A 26,446-nucleotide genomic window follows, 5' to 3' on the forward strand; every position below is an offset into this window, starting at 1 on the left:
TACAAATTTAAGCGTCAAGCATGATTAGGAGTTTTTCACGCATCTCAATGGTTATGACTTCGTATCTCCCGGGGGTACCTGTACCGAGTTTCGATGCAGAATTCACACACTCACACACAAACACACACACACACACACACACACACACACACACACACACACTTTCAATAATATGTATTGATTGCTCCCATAGTGAACAATCGCAAAAGACTGAACGAAGATTGCTCTAGTGCTAAGAAGGGTAAAAGAACGCATACGCAAAATTATAGACCAATCTTCAACGTCCGTCTGCTGCAGAATCCTTGTGCATACTATAAGCTTCAATGTCATGAGTATTCCAGACAGAGACAGAAAAGTTTTGTCTGTAAGTCAGCATGGATTTCGGAACCATCACTCGTGTGACATTCATCACTTGTCTTTTAAACTCTCTATTCTTTGCACCATTGTTGGAAATGAGCAGGGATATTTTATATCACTTTCCTTCCTGAAAGCGTACGATACACTGCACCACAGTACACACTATTAACAAAGCTGTGAACATAAGGGATACGTTCTCAGATATGTGACTGCCTTCATCAAGGTTTGAGTAATAGAACCCAGTGTGTTGCCCTGGATGGCGATTGTTCATCAGGTAGGAGTCTAACATTCAGAGAACTGGAATAGCTGACAAGTGCGAGAAATATCTCACAAACAGCTTAACAGCTCATGCATCAAAGTTGCTGACAAGAATGATATACAGAGGAATGAAAAACAAAATTGAGGACAATGTAAATGTAGATTTCGAAATTCTGAGAAAAATAGGGGTACGCTATAGGGAGAGACGAGTAATATACAACATGTACAAGAACCAAGAGAGAACAGTAAGAGTAGGAGATCAACAACGAAGTGCTCGGATTAGAAAGGGTGTAAGATAGGGATGTAGCCTTTCGCCCCTTACTGTTCAATCAATACGTTGAAGAAGCAATTAAGGAAATAAAAGGAAGTTTCAAGAATGGAATTAAAACTGAAGGTCAATGGATATTAGTGATAAGAGTCGCTGATGACATTCCTGTCCTGAGTGAAAGTGAAGAAGTACTGCGGGATCTGCTCAATGCAATGAGATTGAAAGAAAATCGAAGAAAGACGAAGGTAACGAGAAGCGGCAGAAATGAGAACAGTGAGAAACTTATCATTAGTAGTCGGGATCACGAAGTTAAGGAATTCTGCTGCCTAAACAGCATAGTAACCCATAATGGACAGCGAAAGGAGAAACGAAAATGCAGACAAGCACTAGCAGAAAAGGACTTTGAAGAAACCGCAATAGTAGAGAATCGAAGAATTTGAGATGAGGTTCTACAGACGAATATTGAAAATTAGTTAGACCGACAAGGTAAGGAATGAGGATGTTCACCGCAGAATCGACGAGGAAAATAATATATGGAAAACACAGACAAGAAGAAGGAATAGGACGGCAGGACATCTGTTACCACATAGGGAAATAACTGCCGTGGTATTAGAGGGAGGATGTAGAGGGTGGAAACTGTAGAGGAAGACAGAGTTTGAAATAAATGCAGCGAACAGTTGAGGACGTATGATGCAACTGGTATTCTGTGATGAAAAGGAAAGGAAAGGAACTGGCGGCAAGCCGCATCATCAAATCATACATAATAGAAAAGTGATGAAAAAAATCTCCTGGATAGCTGAAAGTGATAGAACATTAGTTCCAATACCGAGAGCGCACAGGTGGGGAGGTGTAACCGGCGGATTAACTACGAGCGTCGGCGTGCTGGCCAGTCTGGTTGTCTTTAGGCAGTTTTCCACATGCGACTAGTGAATACTGGAGTGGTACCCCAATCCCGCTTCAGTCACATGGTTCACACACATTCAGAAAACTGGCACACTTTCGCCTGAGTAAGTCTGCTTGCAAACAGGTGGGGTTAACACACACTATCCCAGTGTGTATCGAGGTGACGGTACGAGAGGAATCCGTCGAGCCCTTAAATTAACCATTCCAAATCCGTTAATAACAATTCAGACCTTGCGCAGACTGACAACAAAGGCAGAAAAAAAAGAAGAAGAAGGAAAGCTGATTCCTGTCAATACGTGCAGTGTGCGTGATTGTTCAAGTTTAAATGTAATTGAATCTTAATGCAATTAAGATTTGTTCCATGCTCGGTGGTCCTTATGTTGATTCAGTATGGATATCGTTATTGAGCCTACTGTTCATTCACGTGTATTGCCAATTCTTACATTCTCTTCTTCCTTTCCTCCTCTTCTTTTTCCTTTATCCTGTTCCTACAGGATATAGCCGTAGTACGCATTGTCAGTGTTAGAAGGTGGCCGGTACCTTTTGTTGTCTGCACTCATTTACCCCCCAGGACGGACTTTGAACATCCCAACTATCTGCCTTTGGTATTATCCCAATGAAACTGTGACAGCATTCTCGGGTCGTGTAACTGAGGAGGGACGTGAGTACGGGCCCGCCCGGTATTTACGTATCCGGGCTCGCCCCCGCACCGTCCCTCGTCGTTAACCCGCCGGGTGGTTCCGAACCCCTGAAGCGGCGTGGCAACGCGCGCGTGCGTCCAGCCGGGCAACTCTTGTACATGCCTACATGAATGAATTTTTTATGTGTATAACTGGCGCGCTCATCACTTACATGTAAGCGTGGGTAGTTTGCTGGTAGCTGGTGTCTTGGTCACTAGGGGTAGCTAGTAATACCCGGGCAGGCGATTTCACTCAGCATCTTCTGGCAGAGTACGTTACCATTCTCAGAACTATTTTAGGAAGAATGCCGTGTACTGTGAAGTGTAATATCGTTATTTGTGTTGCCCATGTGGGCAAGACTGAATTATTGTTTTTATATGAAGAACAGATTGCGTGTTGTTCAATGCCTGTTCATATTTGTTCTGGCTTCAAGGAATCTTTTATTTATTGTTTTCTGACTAAATTGGTCTTCGTGATGTAATTAGGATGATAAAAATACTGAGCTCACGTTTGCATAACTACTAGCCTGAATCCCACTCAACCTAAACCCCGCTCTAGAAAACGTGTGGGCCACAAGGCTTTTCGTGGATAGTGAATTTACCTGGGATAGTTTGCGTTTCAGAAACCTTCATGGAACCGCAGTGTCACATGTTTGAAGACTAAATACAAGTTTTGTTTCTTTTTGTCATCTGAAACTGACACTTGAAAGATTAAAGCAGTTGTTTCAAAATGGATCTTTAGACTCAGGCAGCATTTGTTATTATAAGGTTATGATTCATTGGCTTCTTTTCCTTCATTTGCTCAATCAAAGACAAATACTTAATCAGTGGACCGAGGTGTTTCGTAATTTGAAATTTTCTGTGAATGTATGTTAGAAACTGGAAAACAAGCAGTATTTTGAAAGTTTGCATTTACACAGTAATCATTGATTTGCGGTCGTCGCACGGTGGCACTGGCAGCAGTCCACATACACAGAGGTGTGTTGGTGCATGTCAAAGTGCGGTGCAGCGAGTAAGTGTGCAGACGTTTTCAGACGTGTTAATGGTGACCGGGTGTTGAAAATGGCTCAAAGAACACATATTTATGACGTTATGAGGGGTAGAATACTATGGCGACTGGAGGCTGGTCGAACACAGCAGGTCGTAGCACGGGCCCTCCGTGTGCACAAAGTGTGATCTCACGACTATAGCAACGATTCCAGCAGACAGGAAACGTGTTCAGGAGCTACAGTACGGGACGTCCACAATGTATAACACCACAAGAAGACCGATATCTTACCATCAGTGCCCGCAGATAGCCTTGCTCGGAGCCTTACCACAGCCACTGGAACAGTTTTCTCCAGACACACAGTCTACGGACGACTGAACAGACATGGTTTATTCGCCCGTAGATCTGCAAGGTACATTCCACTGACCCCTGGTCACAGGAGAGTCCGTAAATCCTGGTGTCAAGAACATAGTACATTATCATTGGAACAGTGGTCCCAGGTTATGTTCACGGACGAGTCGAGGTACAGTCTGAATAGTGATTCTCGACGGGTTTCCATCTGGCGTGAACCAGGAACCAGATACCAACCCCTTAATGTCCTTGAAAGTCTCCTGTATGGAGGTCGTGGTTTTATGGTGTGGGGTGGGGTTTACGATTGGCCCACGTACACCCCTCCATGTCTTTGACAGAGTAACTGTAATAGGTCAGGTGTATCGGGACGTCATTTTGCACCAGTATGTCCGGTTTTTAAGGGGTGCAGAGGGTTCCACCTTCCTCCTGATGGATGATAACGCACGGACCCATCGAGCTGCTATCGTTGAGTAGTATCTTGAAAAGATATCAGGCGAATGGAGTGGCCTGCCTGTTCTCCAGACCTAAACAACATCGAGCACGTCTGGGATGCTCTCGGTCGACAATCGCTGCACATCTTCAAACCCCTACGACGCTTCACGAGCTCCGAGAGGCTATACCCCAGCAGCTGCTCGGCTGTCTGATCCAGAGTATGCCAACCCGTTGTGCGGCCTGTGTATGTGTGAATGGTGATAATATCCCATATTGATGTCGGGGTACATGCGAAGGAAGCAGTGGCGTTTTGGAGCACATGTGTTTCGGGACGGTTTTCTCAACTTATCACCAATACCGTGGACTTACTGATCTGTGCGGTGTGTGTTCCCTATGTGCCTATGCTATTAGCGCCAGTTTTGTGTAGTGCCACGTTGTGTGGCACCACATTCTGCAATTATCCTTAATTTATGAACATGAGTGTATTTATATAAAATTGCCAATAACTATATGCTACATATCGCGGTGACCAAAGAACATGGTACAGACAGAAACCATAAGACTATTCCTGTATAGGCAGAATCGAAGCACAAGGGTCGTATGGGAGGATATGTCTCCTGCAGTAAAATAACGTCTTGTAGCCCAGAAAAATAAGCCCGACAACAGACTGCGCTCGCCAATACACATATGCACATGGTGTCAATCATTTTAAGCAATGTTAAGCGTCACAAATTAAATTAAAATTGCCCTTTGACGGTCTCTAGCTTGTGCTAAACTTTGAGAGCCGAAAAAACACAAAAATGTTGGACCTCTTTCAGTTTTTCGCTTATAACTCTAAGACAATGTATCCTACAAAAATTTCCCGAAACACCAAAATGAAGGAGCATAAAATTTTTCGTAGAATGCTTTCCTTAAAAGTTAAAACTGGTTCGACTGTGTAACCACAACAGATCGTCAAAGATCGGCAGTTTTTACCATCTTGGCAGAAAAGTGAGTTATCCTTATGTGCCAACGTTTGTAACTGAAAAACTCCTTTTCCGCATGAAAAGTTCGATTCATGAAAGTTGTCGATTATCAAAGTCTGCTTAGGAAGACCTCCTATGTTTCAAAATTCGCTCACTGCGTTGCAAAGGTACAATTATAAACGTGAAAGAGTTCGTAGCGCAGAATTCCTGCTAAAACTTGCATGTGGACACAAATCACTTTTGAACCTCGAAATTATCCCCACTGATCCACATATTCAAATGTAAGGGCAATTTAGTTAGTTACCTACCTAACTGGGTAATTACGTCTATTTATTAATGTAATATTCTTGTAGTTAATGTGTCTTTTGTTAATTTGTAATGTTTATCATAATCATGCAAGAACTATCTAACAGAAAAGGAAATAAGAATGGACAGTATTCATGGGGAAAGTTTGAGGAGGTTCAGTTCTGGTGGAAGAGCCGTGTTGTGCCCTTGCGAATCTTAAAGTGCACTGACAGGAAGAATCGTGAACCAGTTCAATTTTCCGCCGAATCCCTATCCTTATGAAGTCACCACAACAATTTGAGTCGTAATTTGCCTTTCAATTAGCGCCATATCTATTAACTCTCCTTGTTGACGACCGAATAGTGTCCAAGACAAGAAAAGTAGACCTCTTTAAACTGTTCAATCCAGTAAAGCCGGCCGCGGTGGTCTCGCGGTTAAGGCGCACAGTCCGGAACAGCGTGACTGCTACGGTCGCAGGTTCGAATCCTGCTTCGGGCATGGATGTGTGTGATGTCCGTAGGTTAGTTAGGTTTAAGTAGCTCTAAATTCTAGGGGACTGATGACCACAGATGTTAAGTCCCATAGTGCTCAGAGCCATTTGAACCATTTGAATCCAGTAAATGTGAAAATCACAAGAAACATAGATTTTGCCCTGAACGGTGGGCTTCTCTTCAACCAAGTGGCGTGGAATATGATGAAGTGTTTTCCCCTATCCTTGAAAAGTACGTGAACTACGTGAAAAACACATCGAGTGCAATTTCACCATAGTATTTGATGGATTCCCTGAGGAGGGAACTGAGAAAAGCATAAAATCTGTCGAAAGCACCCGAAGAGGCCGAGCTAAGTCATCTGCTTCTGTGATATTTGATGAAACTATGGGAAAAGAAGATTTCTTACTAAACAAATAAGAAACGTCCCATTTACCTCAACGTAAACAGAAAAATTATATTGTGATGGGTATCCGGTCACGCAACACTGACGCTAGCCCCTTGATTGTTAGAGAAGCCATAGAAAAGGCGAGACAGGTAGACAAAGTCTCCATTCACGAGGAAGGTGCTGATTTGTCGGTCTTGCTGACTGACCACATAGGTGGTACTAATGAGCAGCAAGAACTCGTCACGGATATATTGTGAAACCTGGAAATTTTTCACGCCTTCAGTAGCTGACACAATCTGTACATTTTTTTGACAAGGCTAAATGAAATTTATAAACACATTGCTTTTCCTTAAACTAGCTTCTAAGATAAGTCGTAGGGTCAGTATTGCCTCACGTGTTCCAGTATTTCAGTTTGGATTCCGCAGAACTAGTGGAACACGTGAGGCAATGCTGACCCTACGACTTAAGCTAGATTAAGGAAAAGCAAACCTACGTCTCTAGCATTTGTAGACTTAGAGAAAGCGTTTGACAATGTTGACTGGAATACTCTCTTTCAAATTCTGAAGATTGCAAGGGTAAAATACAGGGAGCGAAAGGCTATTTACAATTTGTACAGAAACCAGATGGCAGTTATAAAAGGCGAGGAACATGAAAGGGAAGCAGTGGTTGGGAAGGGAGTGAGACAGGGTTGTAGCGTTTCCCCGATGTTATTCAATCTTTATATTGAGCAAGCAGTGTAGGAAACAAAAGAAAAATTCGGAGTAGGTATTAAAATCCGTGGAGAAGAAATAAAAATGTTGAGGTTTGCCGATGACATCGTAATTCTGTCAGAGACAGCAAAGGACTTGGAAGAGCAGTTGAACGGAATGGATAGTGTCTTGAAAGGAGGATATAAGATGAACATCAACAAAAGCAAAACGAGGATAATGGAATGTTATTTGATGAGCAAAATAACTGATGATGGTCGAAGTACAGAGGATATAAAATGTAGACTGGCAATGGCAAGGAAAGCGTTTCTGAAGAAGAGAAATTTGTTAACATCGAGTATAGATTTGTGTGTCAGGAAGTCGTTTCTGAAAGTATTTGTATTGAGTGTAGCCATGTATGGAAGTGAAACATGGATTATAAATAGTTTGGACAAGAAAAGAATAGAAGCTTTCGAAATGTGGTGCTATAGAAGAATGCTGAAGATTAGATGGGTAGATAACATAACTGATGAGGAGGTATTGAATAGGATTGGGGAGAAGAGAAGTTTGTGGCACAACTTGACCAGAAGAAGGGATCGATTGGTAGGACATGTTCTGAGGCATCAAGGGATCACCAATTTAATATTGGAGGGCAGCGTGGAGGGTAAAAATCGTAGAGGGAGACCAAGAGATGAATACACTAAGCAGATTCAGAAGGATGTAGGTTGCTGGGAGATGAAGAAGCTTGCACAGGATAGAGCAGCACGGAGAGCTGCATCAAACCAGTCTCAGGACTGAAGACCACAACAACAACAAAGACATTTCAAAAGAATGCGTATGCCCAACATGTCGCTTCAGACTTCAGAGATCCCAAGATAAGACAACTAAGGCACGAGTAACGTTCATTGTGTGTTTGAACACTGATTGCAGTTTTACACCTTAAATGAAGTTGTCTGCAACTGCTCAAGAGCGCTTTATCGAAAAATAATTTCCGTTTGGAATGTTTGTCTTTCACCAGTGCCACCGTTCGCCAGCACTTCCTCATGGTTCACTTGCAGGTTTAGATCTGGAGGAATAATAGGGCTGGACACTGATCACTACTGCAACCACCCAACCGCTAGAGTTACAGGAACTGCTCAACACAGTATCCTGCACGTAAGAAATGCCAAGCAGCTTGTTCCTCCACGAAAGCGTCTGCGTAATGGTCCGACATACCCTGACCAGCCAGAACATTATTACCAACGACCTACTATCGACATCAACCCGTCCAGGCGACAGCAGCCTCACCTGTCGAAGAATGACCGCTAGACAGCAAACGCACGGCGCGTGTAGTATCAGTGAGCGTGCTGGCTGTGTGTAGAAAGGGGAAAGCAGGCTGCCTACTTGAGTATGACAGAGGAGAGATTGTGAAGGCCCGGAGTCTCAGCTTGAGTATCTCGGAAATTGCACGATTTGTCAGGTGTTCGACGATTGTTGTGGCGAAACCAAGGTGAGACCACGTCCAGAGCGGCCACCTCTCATTGCAGACGTCGGACGTCGTACGCTGAGGAGACCGGTGGAACAGGACAGGCGCGAACTGTGGCGGAAATAACATCAGGCTACAATGCTGGGCAGAGTACAAGTTTGTCTGAAAACACAGTATACCGAACACTCCTGACACTCCTCTCCGCAGCCGACGACCCATGCATGTGCCAATGTTAGCACCTCAACATCGACAACCACGAATGAAACGGGCACATCTGTGGGTCCGCTGGAACTCGTGCAAGCCACAACGACGGCGAAGGTGTATCGCACGCCGGTTGCAGACTCCGTTCATGATGATCATGTTACCCAACAGCAGTGGCATTTCTCAGCAAGATAATGCGCCATGTCACAAGGCTAGTAGTTCGATGGAATTGTTCGAGGAACACAATGCCGAGTTCAGATTGATGTGCTGAGCCCCCCAACTCGCCAGATCTGAAAACAATCTAAGACATCTCGGATGTGACTGTATGTGGTGTCAGAGCCCATCGCCCTCCAATCCCCGGAATTTACGTGTATTATGTGGCTCGTGTGTGCAGATATGGTGCCAGCCCCCTCCAGTGAGCTACTAGGGCCCCATTACTTCCATGCCACGGCGCGTCGCCGCTGTTATCCGTGCCACAGATGGATGTACCACCTATCAGGTAGTGATCATAAAAGAACTTCATTTGTTGGACGAAAACTATGAAAATAAATATTCCAGACCGATATTTCATTTAAGTCACATCCCAGTGCAGATCTGTAACGCAACCATCTGTGTAGCGTGCTTATAATTACATACTATTTAAATTCTAGGATAAATAATTAATAAAAGCGGTCCACATGTTCTAATGAAAGCATGAAAGCCGTCTGACGATGAATTGTAATGATTCGAAACTGGTAATGGTACCTTTTCAATAAAGGATTTCTTATTTGATTTCCGCTAATCTACAGTTGATACCGTCGAGAAGAAAATCGATGTACATCCCACAGAGAAGAAGACGAAGAACTGGACAGCAATTCCTCCAAGGCACCATGTTTCCCGAATCACAGGAAACCACAACAAAAAACCAAATAAATGTAAATATAGAAAACTCCCCCATGAACCATGAACTTTGCCGTTGGTGGGGGGGGGGGGGGGGGCTTTTGTGCCTCAGCGATACAGATAGCCGTACCGTAGGAGCAACCACAACGGAGGGGTATCTGTTGAGAGGCCAGACAAACGAGTGGTTCCTGAAGAGGGGCAGCAGCCTTTTCAGTAGTTGCAAGGGCAACAGTCTGGATGATTGACTGATCTGGCCTTTTAACACTAACCAATACGGCCATGCTGTGCTGGTACTGCGAACGGCTGAAAGCAAGGGGAAACTACGGCCGTCATTTTTCCCGAGGGCATGCAGCTCTACTGTATGGTTAATGATGATGGCGTCCTCTTTGGTACAATATTCCGGAGATAAAATAGTCCCCCATTCGGATCTCCGGGCGGGGACTACTCAAGAGGACGTCGTTATGAGGAGAAAGAAAACTGGCGTTCTACGGATCGGAGCGTGGAATGTCAGATCCCTTAATCGGGCAGGTAGGTAAGAAAATTTAAAAACGGAAATGGATAGGTTAAAGTTAGATATAGTGAGAATTAGTGAAGTTCGGTGGCAGGAGGAACAAGACTTCTGGTCAGGTGACTACAGGGTTATAAACACAAAATCAAATAGGGGTAATGCAGGAGTAGGTTTAATAATGAATAAAAAATAGGAATGCGGGTAAGCTACTACAAACAGGATAGTGAACGTATTATTGTGGCCAAGATAGACACGAAGCCCACGCCTACTACAGTAGTGCAAGTTTATATGCCAACTAGCTCTGCAGATGACGAAGAAATTGAAGAAATCTATGATGAAATAAAAGAAATTATTCAGATAGTGAAGGGAGACGAAAATTTAATAATCATGGTTGATTGGAATTCAAGTGTAGGAAAAGGGAGAGGAGGAAACGTAGTAGGTGAATATGGATTGGGGCTAAGAAATGAAAGAGGAAGCCGCCTGGTAGAATTCTGCACAGAGCACAACTTAATCACAGCTAACACTTGGTTTCAGAATCATGAAAGGAGGTTGTATACATGGAAGAACCCTGGAGATACTAAAAGGTATCAGATAGATTATATAATGGTAAGACAGAGATTTAGGAACCAGGTTTTAAATTGTAAGACATTTCCAGGGGCAGTTGTGGACTCTGGCCACAATGTATTGGTTATGAACTGTAGATTAAAACTGAAGAAACTGCAAAAAGGTGGGAATTTAAAGAGATGGTACCTGGATAAACTGAAAGAACCAGAAGTGGGACAGAGTTTCAGGGAGAGCATAAGGGAACAATTGACACGAATGGGGGAAAGTAATACAGTAGAAGAAGAATGGGTAGCTTTGAGGGATGCAGTAGTGCAGGCAGCAGAGGATCAAGTAAGTAAAAAGACGAGGGCTAGTAGAAATTCTTGGGTAACAGAAGAAATATTGAATTTAACTGATGAAAGGAGAAAATATAAAAATGCAGTAAATGAAGCAGGCAAAAAGGAATACAAACTTCTCAAAAATGAGATCGACGGGAAGTGCAAAATGGCTAAGCAGGGATGGCTAGAGGACAAATGTAAGAATGTAGAGGCTTATCTCACTAGGGGTAAGATAGATACTGCCTACAGGAAAATTAAAGAGACCTTTGGAGAAAAGAGAATCACTTGTATGAATATCAAGAGCTCAGATGGAAACCCAGTTCTAAGCAAAGAAGGGAAAGCAGAAAGGTGGAAGGAGTATATAGAGGGTCTATACAAGGGCGATGTACTTGAGGACAATATTATGGAAATGGAAGAGGATGTAGATGAAGATGAAGATGAAATGGGAGATTCGATACTGCGTGAAGAGTTTGATAGAGCACTGAAAGACCTGATTCGAAAAAAGGCCCCCGGAGTAGACAACATTCCATTGGAACTACTGACAGCCTTGGGAGAGCCAGTAATGACAAAACTCTACCATCTAGGGAGCAATATGTTAGAAACAGGCGAAATACCCTCAAACTTCAAGAAGAATATAACAATTCCAATCCCAAAGAAAGGAGATGTTGACAGATGTGAAAATTACCGAACAATCAGCTTAATAAGCCACAGCTACAAAATACTAACACGAATTCTTTACAGACGAATGGAAAAACTAGTAGAAGCCGATCTCGGGAAAGATCAGTTTGGATTCCGTATAAACACTCGAACACGTGAGGCAATACTGACCCTACGACTTATCTTAGAAGAAAGATTAAGGAAAGGCAAACCTAAGTTTCTAGCATTTGTAGACTTAGAGAAAACTTTTGACAATGTTGACTGGAATACTCTCTTTCAAATTCTAAAGGTGGCAGGGGTAAAATACAGGTAGCGAAGGGCTATTTACAATTCGTACAGAAACGAGATGGCAGTTATAAGAGTCGAGGGACATGAAAGGGAAGCAGTTGTTGGGAAGGGAGTAAGACAGGGTTGTAGCCTCTCCCCGATGTTATTCAATCTGTGTATTGAGCAAGCAGTAAAGGAAACAGAAGAAAAATTGGGAGTAGGTATTAAAATCCATGGAGAAGAAATAAAAACTTTGAGGTTCGCCGATGACATTGTAATTCTGTCAGAGACAGCAAAGGACTTGGAAAAGCAGTTGAATGGAATGGACAGTGTCTTGAAAGGCGGATACGAGATGAACATCAACAAAAGCAAAACGAGGATAATGGGATGTACTCGAATTAAGTCGGGTGATGCTGAGGGAATTAGATTAGAAAATGAGACACTTAAAGTAGTAAAGGAGTTTTGCTATTTGGGGAGTAAAATAACTGATGATGGTCGAAGTACAGAGAATATAAAATGTAGACTGGCAATGGCAAGGAAAGCGTTTCTGAAGAAGAGAAATTTGTTAACATCGAGTATAGATTTAAGTGTCAGGAAGTCATTTCTGAAAGTATTTGTATGGAGTGTAGCCATGTATGGGAGTGAAACATGGACGATAAATAGTTTGGACAAGAAGAGAATAGAAGCTTTCGAAATGTGGTGCTACAGAAGAATGCTGAAGATTAGATGGGTAGATCACATAACTAATGAGGAAGTATTGAATAGGATTGGGGAGAAGAGAAGTTTGTGGCAAAACTTGACCAGGAGAAGGGATCGGTTGGTAGGACATATTCTGAGGCATCAAGGGATCACCAACTCAGTATTCTAGGGCAGCGTGGAGGGTAGAAACCGTAGAGGGAGACCAAGAGATGAATACACCCAGCAGATTCAGAAGGATGTAAGTTGCAGTAGGTACTGAGAGATGAAGAAGCTTGCACAGGATAGAGTAGCATGGAGAGCTGCATCAAACCAGTCTCAGGACTGAAGACCACAACAACAACATAGAAAACTAACTTTTTCAAGTATGTTTGTAAACTAATTACCTCTTAAAGATTTTATATAGCAACTGAAGGATTTTTCCATTAATGAAGCCTTCCATTTCACATGGTTTTTTTAAATTTTAAACCTGATAATCTCTTAGACTGTCATGGTAAGTCATTAATATTGCTAGAGCTGACTACCTAGTTAGATACCTAACTAAATTGCCCTGGAGTATTTGGACGTAAGTCGATGATTTATGTTTCGAAAGTAATTTGACTTTACCAGTAAGTTTTAGCAGGTATTTAGCGCTACGGGAACTTTCAAGTTTTTATTTGTAGTTGCGCATTGTGGCCGTGCGGTTGGAGGCACCATGTCACGGATTGCGCTGTCCCTCCCACCGGAGGAGCGAGTCGTCTCTACAGCATGTGTGTGTGTCTCTGTGTGTGTTGTTATTACCATTAAGTTAGGTTAAGTAGAGTGTAAGTCTAGGGACCGATGACCTTAGCAGTTTTGTCTCTTAGGATTTCAGGAACATTTGAACTTTTTTTATTTGTATCTTTGCACAGAACAGAGCGGATTTTAAAAGTTGGGAGCTCCTTTTACGTATAATGTGATAATCTACAACTTTCATGAATGGCATTTTTTTATTTGGAATCACGTTTTTGAATTATAGCCGTTGGAACGTGAGCATAACTCGCTCTACCCTCAAGCTGGTAAAAACTCCCGATATTTTGTAAGAGGTTGTGGCTAAACGATAATGCATTTTAACTTCTGAGTAAATCATTCTTTGAGAAATTTTATGCTCTTTCTGTATGGTGTTCCGAAAATTCTCTTTAGGATGTATCGCTTCCAACTTTATAAATGAGGAACTGAAGAAAGGCCGAAAATTCCGTTGTTTCTCGGCCCTCAGAAGTTAAGCACAAGCCAGAAACCGTCGCAAACTCATCTCTTATTTGGGATGCCTAAAATCGATTAAATTTATTTTCAGCTTGTGCACATTTATTAGCCAGCAGAAGTCTAATGTTCGTAACTTAACCCTCTTCATTGTACCTATGAGCATACACTTAGAAAATATTGCCGTTTGACTTTTTACGCGATTAGAGAAAATGTCTATTCGCTTTCATATGTAAAAATTTCCACACCTTCCTCTATTGCTTTACGGGCTAACCGCTCGGTCTAGGGTCCATGCAACGGTTCGCGAGGCTGCCCCGTCAGAGGTTCGAGCCCTCTCTCGGGCATGGATGTGTGTGTTTTCGTCAACGTAAGTTAGTTTAAGTTAGCTTAAGTAGTGTGAAAGCCTAGCGACTTGACCTCAGCAGTTTGGTCCCATAGGAACTTACCACAGATTTCCAAAATTTCCTACTTCTTTTGGTGTAAATGAAGGGATGTACCAAAACGTCAGGACTATCTTCATAACTGCGTATTGTTCCACATTTCAAACGAATTGCAGCAACGATAATGAGCGGCACTTATTCAACAAGTCCTTGGTGGGTTGCCAAAGGTCTGTGGCACCATGCACAGGGCACGCAGTTTCCATAAAATTAGGGGCCGAAGGATTTGTGGGTGTGGAGCTGGCGTCCGACGCAGTCCCAGATGTGATTCACTGCGTGACCAAGATTTCAACGTGAGCTAAGTTTCATGCTCTTCAAATCATTCTTGCACAATTCTGTCCTAGAAACAGAATTGTGTAATCGTAATGGTACACATCGCCGCCGTCTTAGAATACATCAAGCATGAGGGAATCCAGATTGTCCACAATACTTTCCACGAAGACGACGGATCTATATTATGACTGCCGGCCCCATAAGGCAGCGAAAAGCTGCCCGACGGGCTTGCGTCCGCGGTGTGGCACATGTTTCGCGCAGCCGCTTGTCTGGATAGCGGAGTAACCGGACACTAACGTCGACTTGGTGTAACAAGAAATGCGTTTCATCCGACGAGATGTCGTGTCACGACTGATCCGCTGTTCAGTATTGACGATGTTATTGGATCTGTTCACAAATTTGTGCTTGGCGGTGTGTTCTAAAATACTTGTTCCTGCATGCAAGAAACCCCCACTCGTACTAAACTTTCAGTAATATCTCAATTTAGCCGGTGAGTCCGTTGATGGTGATATAAGGGGCGTACAGTACAAATGGTCACGCTTTCCCCACCCGTGTTTTGCAATAATTAAGCCAGTCCGTCCTTGACCGGACTTAGTGAATCGCCACGGAGTGAATCGCCCAGTAGCAATTCTTACTATCTATTACGTGGAGGTGCTCTCGCAGTTGTATGTCGACTTGCAAAACCGTAGCAGCGCCGTCATATTCTGAAAGTACAATACTACTGTCTACGTTTTATTAATGAAATAGGAAGAAGTTTGTTGTGCAAATAATTTTTACACGGGATGCCATTATGGAGCGTTTAGTTAAGAAACACCGTAAAATAAACTTGTTCAGACTGATTGCAAGCCAACTATCAACGGTACGAGAGCATGGTCTACCGCACGACTAGATCGAAAGACATCCTATCGATGACCGCCGACTGTGACGTACAGTAGGTAACTCGAGTGTACAATGGGTATAGTTCGTATAAAAACATGTACATCTACATCATACTCCGCCAGCTACCTAATGATGTGTCACGGAGGGTACTTTCGGTACCACTGTCTGTCATTCAGACCCTGTTCCACTCGCGAAAAGTACGTGGGAAGAACGATTGTCGTTAAGCATCTGTATTGGCTCTAATTTCCTCCTCGTGGTCAATATGCCAGATGTATTTGGGGTGAAGTAATATATTGTCCGACTCCTCCTGAAAAGTGCTGTCCCGAAATTTCAAGATTGTACATCTTCGGTTATGCCAACGTAATTAATTTATTTATTAATATTAACGTTTCTGGCATTGTAAAATTAATGAAAGATGCTATTTATGACCCATAGACTATTACTAGTGTATGAGAGGCGAAAGGTAACGTTTACTAGCAAATAACAAATGGTTCAAATGGCTCTGAGCACTACGGGACTTAACATCTGAGGTCATCAGTCCCCTAGAACTTAGAACTACATAAACCTAACTAACCTAAGGACATCACACACATCCATGCCGGAGGCAGGATTCGAACCTGCGACCGTAGCGGTCACACGGTTCCAGACTGAAACGCCTAGAACCACACGGCCACACCGGCCGGCAGCAAATAACAATCACTTGATTTGCGGCAGAATAAATGCACTTTTCATACTTATCTCTCTGCTGATGTCACGACCGATTTATACATCAAGACCTCATCCCATTGGCTCTAAAAGAGCCAGATGGCCGACTGCCTCTGCTACTCAGCGAGGGAACCTACCGTAATTACTGCAGCGCCGATACAGTCATTTTGCTTATGTGAAATAGTAAAACTGGATACAAAATAAAATGCGCTCTTATCTGCAGATAATGGGTACCTTACATTCACCAGAGTTGTCCTTTGTGTCAGATATACCACAGATCTCCAACTTTTCTGTTTTACGGAATGGTCAAGCTACCGACTTCAAAGTTCTGTGATGATACGTGGACGCCCAACATCTTGTCTCCTACGTCACTTTCCTTTCTGCACGTACAGTGAAGCGCCAAAGGAACTGGTATAGGCATGCGTCTTGAAATACAAAGATATGCCAACAGAATACGGCACAGCAGTCGGCAAGGCCTATATAAGACTAGTGTCTGACGCAGTTGTTAGATCGATTATTGTTGTAACAATGTCAGGTTATCAAGATTTAAGCGAGTTTCACCATGGTGTTATTGTCGACGCACGAGCGATGGGACAAACCATCTCCTAGGTAGCGATGATGTGGGGATTTTCTCATACGACCATTTCACGACTGTACCGTAGGAATCAGGTAAAACATCAGACTTCCGACATCGCTGCGGCTGGAAAAAGATCCTGCTCGAACAGGACCAACGAATACTGAAGAGAGTCGTTTAACGTGACAGAAATCCAACCCTTCCACAAATTGCTGCAAATTTCAAAGCTGGACCATCGACAAGTGTCAGCGCGCGAAGCATTCAACGAAACATCATCGATATGGGCTTTTAGAGCTTAAAGCTCACTCGTGTACACTTGATGATTGCACGACACAAAGTTTCACGTCTCACCTGGGCCCATTAGCACTGAGATGATTGGAAAGATGTTGCCTGGTCGGACGAGACTCGTTTGAAATTGTATCGAGCAGATGGATATGTACGGTTATGGAGAGAACCTCACTAATCCATGGACCCTGAGTGTCGGCAGGGGACTGTTCAAGTCAGTGGAGACACAGTAATGGCATGGGGCGTGTGCAGTTGGAGTGGTATGGGATCTCTGACAAGTGTAGATACGACTCCGACAGGTGACACGTATGTAAGCATGCTGTCTGATCACCTGCACCCATTCATGCCCATTGTGCATTCCGACAGACTGGGCACTTCCAACAGGACAATGTGACATCCCACATGTCCTGAACTGCTACAGAGTGCTCCAGGAACACCGTTCTGATTTTAAGCACTTCCGCTTACCATCAAACTCCCCAGAATGAATTGAGAGTAACTCGGATGCATTGCAACGTGCTGTTCAGAAGAGACCTCCACCTCCTCGTATTCTTGCGGATTTGCGGACAGCCCTGCAGGATTCATGGTGTCAGTTCCCTCCAGCACTACTTCAGGCATTAGTCGAGTCTATGCCACGTCGTGCTGCGGCGCTTGTGCGTGCTGGCGGCAGCCCTAAATGATATTAGGCAGGTCTACCTGTTTCTTTGGCTCTTCAGTGTTGTAACCATAAAGGCTAAATATTTGTGAGATGTAGCGATTATGGTGGCCAGGAGAGATCCGACAATGTATCCTCGTGCTCACAAAATCAGGACGATGCGATGTGAACAGTGGTGCTGTCGTCTTGAAACATGGCTTCACCACTGGGCAATGACCACCATACCATTGGGTGGGCCTTATCAGCCAAAACGGTCAAACTCTCCTTGTAAGGAACACCATCTTGCAGAGTGACGATGAGGTCCATGGGATACCAGGATACGGCTGCCCAAATCATCACCGAACCGCCATCATGTTTCACTCTTGGTACGTAAACTCTGCCAGAGGTTGGAAACAGTGTGAAGTAAGATTCGTCCGAATTGCTGTATAGTCCAGATGTTATGGCTGCGACACCACGTTTTCCTCTTATGGGCATTTGCATCACTGATGAATAGTCATGCCGTTACTGATCGCGCTGCTGTTAGGACGCTCGCTTCGTGTTCTTCAGACGCTGACACGCTTCTTAAATGCAACGTTCAGGTCTGCAGCTGTCATCCTCTTACTTGTCGTGTATTAAGAACACTGCAAAACTTTGGCTAGCATCTGAATTTAGCTTAAAGCATGCATTTCTCGCGAAGTCTCCTTTGTTTTCAAGGCTCGTGTTTTATTCTCTCAAACGGTGACAGTTTCACCAGATCTCCATTCAGTCACAATTTCTTTCTTTTCACCTCTGTTACGCCTATTGTAAAACCGTTGCTTGGAGTAATTTATATTTTTCGTGGTTCGCAGCAGCTGAAGAAAATTTTTTCCGCATGCCTCAGAAACATATTTAGTTTCACTAGCCAGGGATTTATGTCTTACATTTCCAGGTTATTCAACAATGCGGTTGTTAGCTCATAGTATTGTGAATGACAGGTATGAAGCATGCGAGCGCACGGTGGAACGTACAATAGCGGAGCAGGAGGGGTGGTTGGGTGGTGGCGGGGAAGGGGGTGAACAGCAGGAGAATAAGAACGAGCTGATATGCGCAGGCAGCGAGACAGACGCCAGAACGCGAAAATTGATGCGGAGGGCCACGAGCTGCAGCACGGCGCCGTGTTCACGTTCACGTTCACGGCACGTGCTCGGCATTCTCGTGCGGCCGTGTTTTGCGTCTGGCCCCGGCATCTCCGTCCGTCCCGTCGAGTATTCAGATTTGACAAGCACAAGGAATTTCTGACGTTTCATACTCGGCGGGTAGATGGAAACAGGCTGTGAGCGTGTCCTGAGGTTTTCATTGTATAACTGCTCAGTATTGCTGGATGCTTCGCTCTTTGCACCCACCCGCCCCACAATTTCTGACGTTTAAAATTGGCATCAGTCGCAATTTTATATTCTATTTAACTTTAGCCCGTCATCCCCCACACACTACCGTTCCATGTCAACCGTGTTACCATTGCCTAGGAAAGCATAGTTTGTATAGTGCTTTCAAGCTATCGTGAAGGTTTGCCACAGAGTTCTAAGCTGAAATGGATCATCGTGTATGGTTACGCGGACTTCAGTGACCTTTATTGTTAATGTTGTATATTAAAGGCATCGTCGACATTATTAGTAGTAATCTTAGGCTTCACGTTAATGATGCAGTTATCTGTAACGAATTTCTGTCCAATAAAAGCTGTAGAAATATTCAGGCAAGTTTCGCTACGATTTAGGATTGGGCAAAGGCTGGCAACTTGCTTTAAATACACAAAAATCCAAAACTGTGCACTACACGAAGCGGACAAAAGGAACAATATACGAATACAAGATCAATTATCCATAATTGTCATCTTATACAAATGCTGTGTGCTTTCAGGGAACTGAAACAAAAAGGTGTACTTATGGGGATCCACAGCCTCAAAATGGTTAATAACCGTAAATTTGGTCCGTAGCCGACTGTAATGCAATATTTAACGGTGCGATTAGCTAACTTCGGCCGGCCGAGGTGGCCGAGCAGCTCAAGGAGCTACAGTCTGACACAGCGCGGCCGCTACGGTCGCAGGTTCGAATCTTGCATCGGGAATGGATGTGTGTGATGTCTTTAGGTTGATTAGGTTTAAGTAGTTCTAAGTTCTAGGGGACTGATGACCTCAGAAGTTAAGTCCCATAGTGCTCAGAGCCATTTGAACCATTTGATTAGCTAACTTCGTCCAAGCGTCATTGTCATTTGTAACGTCTGTATTTCATGTCATTTCCAAATCACTCTTAGATGTGATCAAGCGTGATTTGAAAATGACATGAAATGCAGATGTTACAAATGTGCTTGAAAATGACGCTAGATCGAAATTAGGTAATTACACTGTTAAACAAACATCGCATTACAGGCTACTACGGACCATGTTGACATTTATTGGTGAAATAGAATGATCACATAGAATTGATTGTAGGTAAGGCAGGTAGCAGACTTCTGTTCTTTGGCAGAAGAGTGGGAAAATACAGTCTACGAAGTGGACTGCTTACACATCAGTTGTACATCCCTGGTTACAATGCACCGCAAGTGCGTAGGACCTGTAACAAATACGGGGTATTGAATGTACATGCAAGAAGGGCGACAACCATGTCCACAAATTTCTTTCACTAACTGCAGAGTGTCACACATGACTTATCTACAATTGTCTGGTCATAACAGTGGGTTCTTTGATTGCTCTGGGAGATGGCTGGTCGGAACTACAACATATGAAAGATCAGATCATTTTATTACAAGTATGATAAGAAGATTCACTTACCTTTATGAAGTCCATTGCCACAAGAATGGGCCGAATTAGTATTAGTGTCTTTGAACACTAAATCATCACTTGACGCGCACAACTACGAACTCTCCTCTTGAAGTACGACTTTTACAAAAGTACATTTCCATTTGAAACTTGAGTAGCACTGGTGTCCTAAGTAGGTGATGCTGGCTGCTTAGTCGGAGGTAAGGAGCTTGGGAAGAGCGAGAGGGGGATCCGAGCTACTGCGAGCTTCCGACCCACGCCCTGGACCGTTCATGACTGCAGTGAGATTCCGCCCGCGGGTGCTTACACGCCGGAGCTTGACGTCACATGTACCCGAACGCAACCGGCCCTTGTGTTCCGCTGTTGTTATCAACCCATGGTGGAAGACTGGTACACATCTTCTCCAGAGCCGGCAATCATGTGCTGTCATTCAGTTTCACGCCCTCCTCCTCCTCCTCCTCCTCCTCCTATTACAATTATTTGGGTGTTTAAACGGAGTAGTGGTCGACCCGAAGGGAATATTAGTTAGCAGAACCAAAAACCTGTGTAACTTGCAAATTTTCACTTTTTATTCATTCACTGACCAGTTTCAGGCCAAGACTCATTTTCAAATCATCATAAATAAGTCGAAAATGGCATTTCAGAAGATGTCGAAATGTGCAATGAACATTTACAGTGCATACAGATAACTAACACTGTTCATTGCAAATTTCGACATCTTCCGAAGTGCCATTTCCGGCTTTATGATGATTTGAAAATGGTTCACGGCCTGGAACTAGTCATCGAATGAATAAAAAGTAACAATTTGCAACTTGGACTGGTTTTTCATACTACTGGTTAACAGAAGTTGTTGACCAAAGCTATTCAAGCATGATGGAAGTTCGAACATACTACATGTGGTATCACTATTGACAATAGGTCCGGACAATGAGGTGTTGCAACAGCTGAATCGGATATTTACTCCCGACATTTCAGAACTGTTTAAATATTCCAGTAATTTGCGGGTTTGCAGCCGGATCCCATCAACATTCTGCCACGATACTTCGGCCCAGAGACGTTCGGCCATCCTCAGGTGAGTAGATTTGATATTGCCTCGCTAGTACGTATTCCAAATCAAACGATGAACTGTGCTATGACGGATCAAGTGGCTGCGGGGGCACCTTAATCCCAGTCTTTTTAGAAAACTCAAGGAGCAGGCATTAGAAATTGCCTAAAAGCAACAGAAGGACACGTCTGTTTTGTGGAGGCGTGGCACAGAGGAACTAGGTCGTTTTCACAAGCACCTCAACAGGATTAATACGAAGATTCAGTTATTACACTGTTCATTCCATTCTGCAGATACTGTCAATATTCTTCATTGAGGAGAGCAATGTTATTAGCGAATTTTATCATTGATATCCTTTCACCTTAAATTTTGATTCATCTCTTCACGCTTTTTTTAATGTCCATCATTGCTTTTTCGACGTATATATTGAACAAGGGATGCGAAAGAGGTCCATCATTGCTTCTTCGACGTGTATATTGAACAACAGGGGCGAAAGAGACTGCCCTTTTCATTCCCTCTTGGCTCTTGTAGATGCTGTATGTTACCCCCTCTCTCCCTAAGACTTCTCCTATTCTCCTGAGAATTCCGAAAATCTTACACCATTTTACATTGTCGGTCGCTTTTTTCTGATCGCCAAATCTTATAAGTGAGTTTTGATTTTTCTTTAGTATTGTTTCCATGATCAGTCGCAACGTAAGGATTGTCTCTGCGGTGGCTTTACCTTTCCCAAACCAAAACCAAAACTAATCATCATCTAACGCATCCTCAATTTTCTTTTCTGTTTTTCTGTGCAGTATTACAGTTAGAAACTTGGATGCATTAGCCGTTAAGCTGATTATGCGACAATTCTCGCACTTGTCAGCTCTTGCAGTCTTGTGGATGGTAGTTTTCCGAAAGTCAGATTGTGCCTCGCCAGACTCATACATTGATAGTTGTTTGGTTGACGCTTCCCCCAATGACTTTAAAAATTCTGATTTAATGTTATCTGTTCCTTCTGTGTTATTTGATCGTAAGTCTTTCCAAGCTCTTTTAAATTCTGATTCAAATACTACGCCCCCCCCCCCCCCCCCATGAACCATGGACCTTGTCGTTGGTAGGGAGGCTTGCGTGCCTCAGCGATACAGATAGCCGTACCGTAGGTGCAACCACAACGGAGGGGTATCTGTAGAGAGGCCAGACAAACGTGTGGTTCCTGAAGAGGGGCAGAAGCCTTTTCAGTAGTTGCAAGGGCAACAGTCTGGATGATTGACTGATCTGGCCTTGTAACAATAACCAAAACGGCCTTGCTGTGCTGGCACTGCGAGCGGCTGAAAGCAAGGGGAAACTACGGCCGTAATTTTTCCAGAGGGCATGCAGCTTTACTGATGGCGTCCTCTTGGGTAAAATATTCCGGAGATAAAATAGTCCCTCATTCGGATCTCCGGGCTGGGACTACTCAAGAGAATGCCGTTATCAGGAGAAAGAAAACTGTCGTTCTACGGATCGGAGCGTGGAATGTCAGATTCCTCAATCGGGCAGGTAGGTTAGAAAATTTAAAAAGGCAAATGGATAGGTTAAAGTTAGATATAGTGGGAATTAGTGAAGTTCGGTGGCAGGAGGAACAAGACTTTTGATCAGGTGACTACAGGGTTATCAACACAAAATCAAATAGGTGTAATGCAAGAGTAGGTTTAATAATGAATAGGAATATAGGAATGCGGGTAAGCTACTACAAACAGCATAGTGAACGCATTATTGTGGCCAAGATACATACGAAGCCCACACCTACTAAAGTAGTACAAGTTTATATGCCAACTAGCTCTGCAGATGACGAAGAAATTGAAGAAATGTATTATGAAATAAAAGAAATTATTCAGATAGTGAAGGGAGACGAAAATTTAATAGTCATGGGTGACTGGAATTCGAGTGTAGGAAAAGGGAGAGAAGGAAACGTAGTAGGTGAATATGGATTGGGGCTAAGAAATGAAAGAGGAAGCCGCCTGGTAGAATTTTGCACAGAGCACAACTTAATCATAGCTAACACTTGGTTTAAGAATCATGAAAGAAGGTTGTGTACATGGAAGAACCATAGAGATACTAAAAGGCATCAGATAGATTATATAATGGTAAGACAGAGATTTAGGAACCAGGTTTTAAATTGTAAGACATTTCCAGGTGCAGATGTGAACTCTGACCACAATGTATTGGTTATGAACTGTAGATTAAAACAGAAGAAATTGCAAAAAGGTGGGAATTTAAGGAGATGGGACGTGGATAAACTGACTAAACCAGAGGTTGTAGAGAGTTTCAGGGAGAGCATAAGGGAACAATTGACACGAATGGGGGAAAGAAATACAGTAGAAGAAGAATGGGTAGCTTTGAGGGATGAAGTAGTGAAGGCAGCAGAGGATCAGGTAGGTAAAAAGACGAGGGCTGTAAGGATGTAGAGGCTTATCTCACTAGGGGTAAGATAGATACTGCCTACAGGAAAATTAAAGAGACCTTTGGAGAAAAGAGAACCACTTGTATGAAGATCAAGAGCTCAGATGGAAACCCAGTTCCAAGCAAAGAAGGGAAAGCAGAAAGGTGGAAGGAGTATATAGAGGGTCTATACAAGGGCGATGTACTTGAGGACAATATTATGGAAATGGAAGAGGATGTAGATGAAGATGAAATGGGAGATTCGATACTGCGTGAAGAGTTTGATAGAGCACTGAAAGACCTGATTCGAAACAAGGCCCCCGGAGTAGACAACATTCCATTGGAACTACTGACAGCCTTGGAGAGCCAGTCCTGACAAAACTCTACCATCTAGGAAGCAAGATGTTTGAAACAGGCGAAATACCCTCAGACTTCAAGAAGAATATAATAATTCCAATCCCAAAGAAAGGAGATGTTGACAGATGTGAAAATTACCGAACAATCAGTTTAATAAGCCACAGCTACAAAATACTAACACGAATTCTTTATAGACGAATGGAAACACTAGTAGAAGCCGACCTCGGGGAAGATCAGTTTGGATTCCGTAGAAACACTCGAACACGTGAGGGAATACTGACCCTACGACTTATCTTAGAAGAAAGATTAAGGAAAGGAAAACCTAAGTTTCTAGTATTTGTAGACTTAGAGAAAACTTTTGACAATGTTGACTGGAATAGTCTCTTTCAAATTCTAAAGGTGGCAGGATTGGTAGCGAAAGGCTATTTACAATTTGTACAGAAACCAGATGACAGTTATAAGAGTCGAGGGACATGAAAGGGAAGGAGTTGATGGGAAGGTAGCGAAAGGCTATTTACAATTTGTACAGAAACCAGATGACAGTTATAAGAGTCAAGGGACATGAAAGGGAAACATTTGTTGGGAAGGGAGTAAGACAGGGTTGTAGCCTCTCCCCGATGTTATTCAATCTGTATATTGAGCAAGCAGAAAAGGAAACAGAAGAAAAATTCGGAGTAGGTATTAAAATCCATGGAGAAGAAATAGAAACTTTGAGGTTCGCCGATGGCGTTGTAATTCTGTCAGAGACAGCAAAGGACTTGGAAGAGCAGTTGAATGGAATGGACAGTGTCTTGAAAGGACGATATAAGATGAACAGCAACAAAAGCAAAACGAGTATAATATAATGTAGTCGAATTAAGTCGAGTGATGCTGAGGGAATTAGATTAGAAAATGAGACACTTAAAGTAGCAAAGGAGTTTTGCTATTTGGGGAGTAAAATAACTGATGGTGGTCGAAGTAGAGAGGATATAAAATGTAGACTGGCAATGGGAAGGAAAGCGTTTCTGAAGAAGAGAAATTTGTTAACATCGAGTATAGATTTAAGTGTCAGGAAGTCATTTCTGAAAGTATTTGTATGGAGTGTAGCCATGTATGGGAGTGAAACATGGACGATAAATAGTTTGGACAAGAAGAGAATAGAAGCTTTCGAAATGTGGTGCTACAGAAGAATGCTGAAGATTAGATGGGTAGATCACATAACTAATGAGGATGTATTGAATAGGATTTGAGAGAAGAGAAGTTTGTGGCACAACTTGACCAGAAGAAGGGATCGGTTGGTAGGACATGTTCTGAGGCATCACCAATTTAGTATTGGAGGGCAGCTTGGAGGGTAAAAATCGTGTAGGGATACCAAGAGATGAATACACTAAGCAGATTCAGAAGGATGTAGGTTGCAGTAGGTACTGGGAGATAAAGAAGCTTGCACATGATAGAGTAGCATGGAGAGCTGCATCAAACCAGTCTCAGGACTGAAGACGACAACAACAACAACAATACTAGATCTCATATCTCTCCTAAATCGGATCCTGTTCCTTCTTCTATCACATCAGACTAATTTTCTTCTCTGCGTTTAACAGTGGCATTCCCAATGCACCCTCAATGTTACCACCCTTGACCTTAATTTTCTGTATGATAAGTTAGTCCTTCCGACATTCATGTCGTTTCGATTTCTTCATATTTTTCATGCAGCCATTTCCCCTTAGCTTCCCAGCACTTCTGTTTATTTCATTCCTAAGCGCCTTATGTTCTGTGTGCGTAGAACGCATATTCGCTCGATATATTTTTCTTTTTTGGGTCCATATTAGCTCCTCGTAAAATATGGAAACCGAAGAGCTTGCAGTAGAAGAGATGTGTTTGGCGGTATCGGAGATGAATAAGTGCTCATATCCCTTAAGGTATGCATTTCAGGGCAATGTTTACCATAAGTTCTTCCTTGTTTTGAACCGTAGTACCACCTCTTTGACTTTTGTACACTACAGTATTAACACCGGCACTGGTACATCCAGTTCAATGCCAGACGTATGAGAATGCAACTTTTGACTTGGCTGTTTCCGGACCAAGGTGCCTGACCATCATCCCTGAAAGTATGTATTATCATCACCGAACCATCCTATACAACGTTGTTGTAGTAAGTGCATAAGTGTAAATACTATACAAAAGCTAACGCAATGAGAAGAGAGAGACACTTGCGTGAAAACAAAATGAAACTGACAGTAGTGTAACGTCAGTGCCAGCGCGGGCAGACCGCC

General features: G+C 43.1%; 1 protein-coding gene across 1 annotated transcript in view; it reads right to left on the reverse strand.

Moving 5' to 3' along the window:
* LOC126334590 (Down syndrome cell adhesion molecule-like protein Dscam2) overlaps window positions 1–26,446 on the reverse strand; it is a 696,403-nt gene that overhangs the window by 222,538 nt on the left and 447,419 nt on the right. The window lies entirely within an intron of this gene.

Source organism: Schistocerca gregaria, chromosome 2, assembly GCF_023897955.1.
Source record: "Schistocerca gregaria isolate iqSchGreg1 chromosome 2, iqSchGreg1.2, whole genome shotgun sequence".
Taxonomy (NCBI): Eukaryota; Metazoa; Arthropoda; class Insecta; order Orthoptera; family Acrididae; genus Schistocerca; species Schistocerca gregaria.